The sequence below is a fragment of the Leptopilina heterotoma genome, unplaced genomic scaffold (assembly GCF_015476425.1).
Source record: "Leptopilina heterotoma isolate Lh14 unplaced genomic scaffold, ASM1547642v1 Lhet_182, whole genome shotgun sequence".
Taxonomy (NCBI): domain Eukaryota; kingdom Metazoa; phylum Arthropoda; class Insecta; order Hymenoptera; family Figitidae; genus Leptopilina; species Leptopilina heterotoma.
The window spans coordinates 1,122,282-1,130,814 of NW_025110899.1; positions in this window are offsets into that span (position 1 = coordinate 1,122,282).

The window sequence follows — 8,533 nt, forward strand, 5'->3', positions numbered from 1 at the left end:
AAAATTCAATTATTTTCACTGCACTTTTAATAAAATTCTTCATAAAAATGATTTTCACTATATTTTGAATGAAATTTTTTGCAAGAAATAATATATTTTACAAAACTATGTTAATAACAATTTTTGAAGAAATTCAATTAGTTTTAAAAAATTTATGCACGGAGAAAAATATGAAGTAACTTTTACTGCTTTTATAGTAAAACATTTCTGGTTAAGCTATGTTCGAAGTAAATTTAGTTTTACATACGTTCAAAGAACATGTTTGTAAAAAATTAGTAAAATTTACTTCGAACGTAGCAATAAATTTTACCCGAAAGTATTAAAAGTTACCAGAAGTTTTTCTCCGTGTATAAATTCAATTCCGGTAAAAGTTTTATTATTTTATGAAAATAATGAAATGTTTACGTAGAATTTTATTAAAATTTGTTTTAAATAATTGAATTCTTTTTGAAAACTTTATGCGAAAATAGAAGATATTAAAAATCATTGAATTGAGGAGAATTGTTGAAATAATTGAAATTTCGTCAAGTATGTTATTAAAATTTTTGTAAACTTTTTTGCAGTTTAAAATGTTGCAAGCAACGATGCTGAATGTACCAAAAGAATAATTATAAGTAAATAATAATAACTGAACAATTTAAATGATGAATCAGTAAATTTATAAGTATCACTTTCCATTTCATATTCAATCCATTTGAGTTTTGACAGGTTTTTAAAACATAAATAGTTTCACCGGTAAGTCGGCACTCATTCGGCCAGCGAAAATATTGCATGTCACTGAGGTTGAGGTCGGCAATTCGAAATAAGATTTACTGTCAAGTGAAGTTCTTGAATCATTTAGCATGAAATCAAATAATATTGTGCCTGTATTATGTATACAAAAAAGAATAAAAAGATCGATTAGATATCTTATTTAGAATTTTACGACTCATTCAAGAAATTAATCAAAATTAACCAGACGCACCAACAATGAATAGAAAAAATATTCCCTCGATTTCTATACATTACATAATGTACGATCAATCTTTGATCATTTTTTTTAAACAAAAACAATTTTATTTTTCCAATTTTAATAAACACGATATGAAAAAAGTTGTTATGAAAAAAAGTGAATTTCATGGAAGCAAAGTGGTATTAAAAAATAATAAAACTAAACGAGAAGAAGTTCTCGTCTGGTGTGTGGTCCTTGAAACTGTTGCGAACGAGACGCATAAATTTTACTGTAACGTTCATCCTGCGTGGACTTGCGAGTGTCACGATCCGGCTCGTGGCCAGACTAAAAAATGCGACCAAATCGAAGACACACAGAGAGCACGTCATTCATGTGGAACGTGACCAACGTTGATTCGACATTATTACAAGAACGGACAGCAAAACGCTTCACCCTATATGCCCATTTCCGCGCGATCGTCATAATAAATCGGCATTAAATTGAAATTAGAATTGTGGCATCATGCGTGCCTCTGCACTTCCACTGAAGCTTAAAACATCTAGGACCCATTCGCATTTAAACACCACGGCACGGCCTTTATGTTTCATGCGAGAATATTTTTTGCCCGCTATAGCGTAATCTAACCGTATACATATACCTAACGTACATTTAATTCATATATTTATATCTGTTTACATAAGCAATATAATCATTCTTTTTCAAATTTACAGTTCAACCAAAAAGTCATAATTCACTTCTTTATTTATAATTTTATACTTAGATTTACTTTTTTCATCGCACAAAGCTTTGTTTGCTTTTTTCATCATTTTTCAGTTTAAATGTTGAGAATTTTAAAATTAGGAAAATTCTAAATTAATATTTTCAAGATTACTTAATTCAGAAGAAAAATTAATTAAACAAAATTGTTTTGAAATAAGTTAATTGTCGAACAGAATTTTATTAAATTTTTTTTAAATAATTGAATTCTCATCGAACTTTCAACCAAGAATTGATTTCAAAATTAATTTCAGTTAAAATTTTATATAACAAACTCAAAAATTATAATCAAATTCTTTAAAACGATTCAATTATTTTCAAAAAATATTCGAAATTCAATTATTTTCAATATCTAGTATTTTTATAAAATTTCGCAAAAGAATTCAATTATTTAAGAAAAATACGAAAAATATTAATAAAACTCATACGAAAATCTTAATTTCTACGGAAAAATATTAATGATTAAATATTTATTTTAAATAAAACTATTAATGTTTTCAAATAATTTTACAATTAAAGGAATTCGTAATTAAAGGGGAATAGATGATTTTTTTGAGTATTCCCTAAATGTGAATTAGTGACTGACTTTTTGCTTTTGAATTAGTAAATTCAATTAATTTGACTGATAAATAGGAGTAATTTCTACTAATTTATTTATGACTCTTTGCTTTTGAATTAGTAAATTTTACTAACCAATTAGTAGAAATTACTATTTTTTAGTAAAATTAATTGAATTTATTGAATTTACTAATTCAAAAGCAAAAAGTCAGTCACTAATTCAAATTAGTAAACATTTTTACTGATTCAAATTTAGAGAGTTTTTGGAGTGAAAATATTTAACTTTAAAATTTAATTATCGCAAAATTAAGAGAGTTATGATAACTGGGTGCCAGTTTCAGCTTCATGTTTTAAGAATGACTTTTATAATATTTCAAGCACATTTATCTTGTTTTATTTTTTAAATAGGGGAACAAAGTTTTGTTTCTGCGACTTTGGGCTTGACTCAATTTGCAAGATAAACAAGAGCAGCTATACAGAAGTAATGTAATAACAAAGAAGACGGTTTTCCTATAGTCAGAATTCTTATCTCCTCTACGAATTACCTTTTTTCCCCTTGACTTATACTCCAATTTCGGTATTTTGTTAAAAGTTGGAAAGTATTCCGAGAGTTTGACAAACTTCCCTTTAACTGATTTTAAATCTTCGAAAACTGTCAAACTCTTTTTATATCACTATACATACTTGAAGTTAATAGAACGTCAATGAGGTTTTGTAATGAAAATTGCTTTTTCATTAGAAAAATTTAATTCACCTAAATTGTCGAAAAACACTGGATTTTAAGAAAAAAATTTAATTAATGAATTAAGTGGAAAATATAAGAGATAGAAATAAGCTGTGTTGAAAAATAATAATTGTATCCCCCCTGTAACTTGAAGATTATCCAAGGTGTAGTGCGGTAACCGCACAGAACGGTAAATTAAACTGTAGCTTCTGTAAATAGGATATGTAAAGATCAACTGGAGGGGAAAGAGTAATGGATTATTCGGTTCGATGGATCGTGGCGTTTTGTGACATCCTGTCCGATTATGAAGCTTACAATTTTTTTCCCCTTTATTATTCACGCAAACGCAGACTCTATAACTGGACTTTAAACTATAAAGTAAGAACTCGAGAAATCCCCTTGTTTATTTTGCTAATATTTCAACCTAAAACCTTGAGGCGTAAGTCTGGAATTTATTTCTCAAAGATTTTACGCTTCTTTTTAAATCTTTTGGAAATTTCTCTTACTTATTGCGCGCACACGAAATATATATCGTTGCCTCAAGTGGTCAAAATATTTTCTTCAATAACAAAAATATATAAAAAAGAGGACGATGAATATGAATTAGTAAATTACATTTTTTAGCATCATTTCCCGTATAAGTTTTGTCCGCTGTGATTATGTCCTTGCTTTGGACTTGAAAAAGTTTGTTGCAATTTTAAAAAGAATTATCACGAATTCTAATACAAAACCTTCAATTTTTTTTAATGACAAAAGTAGTCGGCCACTTAAGAAAATCTTTTTAATGAATACTGCTTAAAAATTACAATTAAAATTGTTTTAAAATTTCTTCCATGTGTAATTGTTTCTAATGTTCCTACAAAACTAGTATACCAATCATATTTACAAAAAAAAATTTCTTATTCGTTAAAAAAATTTACAAAAAAAGGTAAGAATCTGACAGTAGTCGGCCACCTGAAGCAATCTTTTTAATTAACACTGTTTTAAAAGTGCAATTCATATTTTTTCGAATTCTTTCATGTGATGTTATTCCTTATTACGATCACACAGATATAATTATTAAACAAATCATGTTTATAAAAAAAAATTTTTATTCGTTAAAAAATTAGTAAACAAACAAGTAAGAATCAGACAGTAATCGGCCACCTAAACCGACAGTAATCAGCCACTTAAAAAAGCTTTCAAAAACCGTACAAAAATTTTTTTTTCAATTACAAAAGCTTAGATTTGTTTATGATCACCTTATAGAAATGATTAGCAACAAACAAAATATTTTTATCTCATGCGGTTTTATAGCTATTCAAAATTGAAAAGTGTCCGACTTCTGTCTGGTTTACCCTATGTTCAAAATTTCCAAAAAAATCTCGACAAAATCCCAATTATTATCTTTATAAATAAGTAAAAAAATTCTTCTTCAAAGTTCAATTAATTTCAAAACTTTTAATAAAACTCTTGTCAAAATTTCAATTATTTTCAAAAATTTTTCTTATTTGAATGATTTTTAATATCTAATATTTTAATAAAATTACCCAAAAGAATTGAATTATTTAAAAACAATTATTTTAATAAAATTGTACGCAAACATTTTAATTATTTTTATAAATAATAAAAATTTCACAGGAATTCAAATATTTACAAATTTTTTATAAGTTTTTTTTCAATAATTCAATTATTTTCAGAATAATAATAAAACTCATCGCAGAATGAATGTCAATTATTTTTCATACAATTTTAATCAAATTCCTTGAAAAATGCAACTATTCTAAAAGATTTTATTAAAATTCATCAAAAGAATTCAATTATTTAAAAATTTGTTAATAAAATTCATTATTTTATAAGAATTAAATTTTAAGAAAGGTCAATTATTCAATAAATAATTTACTTTTGTATTTAAATAATTGAATTCTCGTCGAACCATTAAAAAAGAATTGATTTAAAAGTGAATTACGTTTAAAATTTTAGATAATAAAAGAATATGAAATTAATTTTTAAGAAGTTACAGTAACAATATTCTTATAATATAAAATAATGATTTTATTATTCAGTAATCTTTAATTATTATAAAACATGATGAAATCGACCACTCCGAGTCGAAGACTCGGAGTAATCGCTTTCTTTATGTTTTATAATAATATTTTTGAAGATGATGATTAATTTCAAAAAGTTTTGAATTTGAATGTTTTGAAGAATTTTAATTCCTACGGAAAAATAATAATAATTAAATATTTAAAAAAGAAATGATTGTTTTTGAATAATTTTTCAATAAAAGATATTCGTAAAAAAATTGAACAGAACCTTTTTTCCAATAAAATTTTTTCCTTTATTTTCTAAAAATTCAAAAATTTTCAATTAAATTTTCTAATTGACAAAATAATATACTTTATAAACATTTTTTCCTTTACTTTTAAAAACACTTTGAATTTTATTAAAACAATTGAAATTAAGAAATAGAATTGATGCAAATTATTTTCTTATGAAAATTGAGAATTTTCTACAAAAATATTACGAAAAAATATACCTGCATATTTTCGATTTGTCAAACAATATTTTTTAAAGAAAAAAGAAACAAAAGCATACACAGAAATGCACAGAAACTAACTTCAATGCTTCAAACTGCGGAGAGCGGACAGAATGAATGAAAGAATTATAATATTATATATACGGAGATTAATATAGTTAATTGTAAGATATTTTTAAAATTATTTAAAACATCTTATTTTTCGAACCTCCAATCTTAATGATCAATCTTAATGATCAATGAGTTTAAGATGTTTTAAGGTGTTTTAAGGTGTTTTTCTTGTTATAGTGCGAAATTTGAAATTGACATTTTTTCGCCCCCTGGTAAAATATTTTCAGGTGGAAAAAATGCAAAAGAAAAAAATTGGTTTTAAAAAATAATCAATGAATGGCCATTGGGTAATTTGTAGATTAGAGAGGCGTGTAAAGAAAGATAATAATCGCACGCAGTGTGCGATTCATTTTGGAAAAAATATTTTGAATGGATCATTTCTACGGTGAAGATAATCGTTTCATGCTTCGGATGTATGTGTATAAAAAAGTGAAAAAAACTTGCTAATGTGTACATTGTGAATGTGTGTCCTGTCATAGTGATTCTTTGTGTTGAACTTGACGTGCACGGGGCACACTCTCATAGATTAAATGTGATCTAAGTTTCAGACTCTCTTGCTTATATGCTAATTGGCAAACCTTTTGAAACTCGTTGTCGTGACGTGGGGTCGTTTCAAAACTTACAAATCTCCGTGTCAGCGGCACATCACTGTCACCTAGGATTATAAAATCCGGTTTTTGATTCACTGTATAGTTCACATGACGGGTGTCGATGAGAGTAATAGTGGACCATCGAAAAGAACCCTGGTCCGACATCTGTGAAATGTCATACCAACGCAAATGGACATGATTTTAAACTATGAAATTTATACGCGTTACTCGTATCGACTTTTTTTTTGTTTCGTCCAAAAAATGCTACTACTATGAAAAACAGATCTTTACTGTAAAATATTGCAAGTATTTTATGAATTAGGTATAAAACATTTCTGCATTTCTTAATCTATATTAATAATCGTTGTATTCCGGTAAATTGCTGTTTGCTTTTTCGTTTACTACCTATTAAAATATTTAAAATTTTTAAATTAATGTAGGTACTCAAAATCATTGAATTTTTGTAAAGTATTTATCAAAAAATTTGAAAATAATTATAAATTTTATGAAGAATTCAATTATTTTCAATAATTTTAATAAAATTCTTTAGTCATTTTATAAATAATAAAAATCTTCGTAAAAAATTAAATTATTTTTATTATAAATATATTTAAATTCTTATCAGGATTTCACTTATTTTCAAGTCCATTTTTAAATAATATCTTTGAAAATTTCAATTATTTTTAAAAATCTTGTAAAAATTCTCCGAGAAAATTCAATTATTTAAAAAAATAATTGAAATTTTCACAGAAGTTCAATTATTTTTAGAAATAATGAAATTTTCGCTGGAATTTAATTATTTTAAATACAATTTTAATTGAATTCCAAGGAAAATACAATTATTTTTAAACATTTTCTTTAAATTCTTCGAAAGAGTTCAATAATATCAATAAATAATCAATTTTTCACAGAAATTCAATTTTTTAAAATACAATTTTAATAAAATTCTTCTTAAACATTCAATTAATTTCTTAAATTTTGCAAGAATTCAATTCTTTGTTGAAATAATAAGTTTTCACGCAAGGATTCAATTATTTAAAAAAGTTTTAATAAAATTATTCTATTCAAGAATCCAATTATTTTCAGAAATAATTAAATAGTCGATTTACTGAAAATTATTGAACTCTTGGCAAGATTTTTATTAAAATTGTTTAAAATAATTGAATTGATTTGAAGAATTTATTTCAATATTATTGAAAATAATATTGTTTTTTAAAAATAATTTTTACTGAAAATTTTGAAAGCAATTAAATCATTCATAGAAAATTAAATTCTTTGAAACAATTTTATTACAGTTTTTGAAAATAATTACATTTTTTTAAGAATTTCATTAAATTTCGTAAAAATAATGTAATTTTTTTAAGTAATTTTAATTGAAAATTTGGAAAGTAATTGAAATTTACATTACGAAGAATTTTATATTAAAAACTTTTGAGAACAACTGAATTGTTATCAGAATTGTTGAAAATAATTGAATTTATATTAAAATTCTTGAAAATAATCGAATTTAATTAATGTTTTTAAAAATAATTGAATTCTTGTGAAGAATTTTATTATTTATGAAAAATGAAATTCTTGCGAAAATGTTATTAAAATTTTTGAATAATTGAAAATATAAAATTTTTTAATTTAAAAAATAATAAATAATGGTATACCGCGTTCCTTTTTACAATTATTACTGATGTTGCTTAATAATAATAGATTCTATAGGGTCAGGGAAAAAGTGAAATTTGTGACTGGAAATCAGGGAAAAGTGTTAAATTTTTGTGGCAACCCTAAATTACTTGTTAGCAATTTTGAATGAGAAAATCTTTTTTTCTTGTTATTTTGTTCAATATTCTGTGAATTCTGATATGTGAACCCATTGTTATAAATTCATTGGTCATTGACTATATTCTGTGACACAAGTATTGCGTTCAATGATTCCATACAAAAGCAATCATCATCGCACGTCAGTCATTGGATGATGGCGATTCAATATCGATCAACATTCTAGATAATGGCTATCTTGACAATGTTTAGATCTCTTTTGTTATTCTACGTGCTTGGTTGTCAAAACCGGTAGTTCACATGAAATGATGACGTCTCGCGACCGGAAATGATGGCCGAGTTGGTTTTTTCTCCCCGTCTCATTATAAATACAATCGAGCAAAAAATTTCCCTCTCAATTAAAATGTGTGTACCGGATATATGTGTATGGTGCTATTGGTACTTGAAAACTATTAATTTATAAACAAAATTCATTCGAAATGTACTAGAAAAGCTTGCGGTACACCTAAATATTATTTCCATTGTTTAAGAGTTTAATCCCTTATTGGATATAA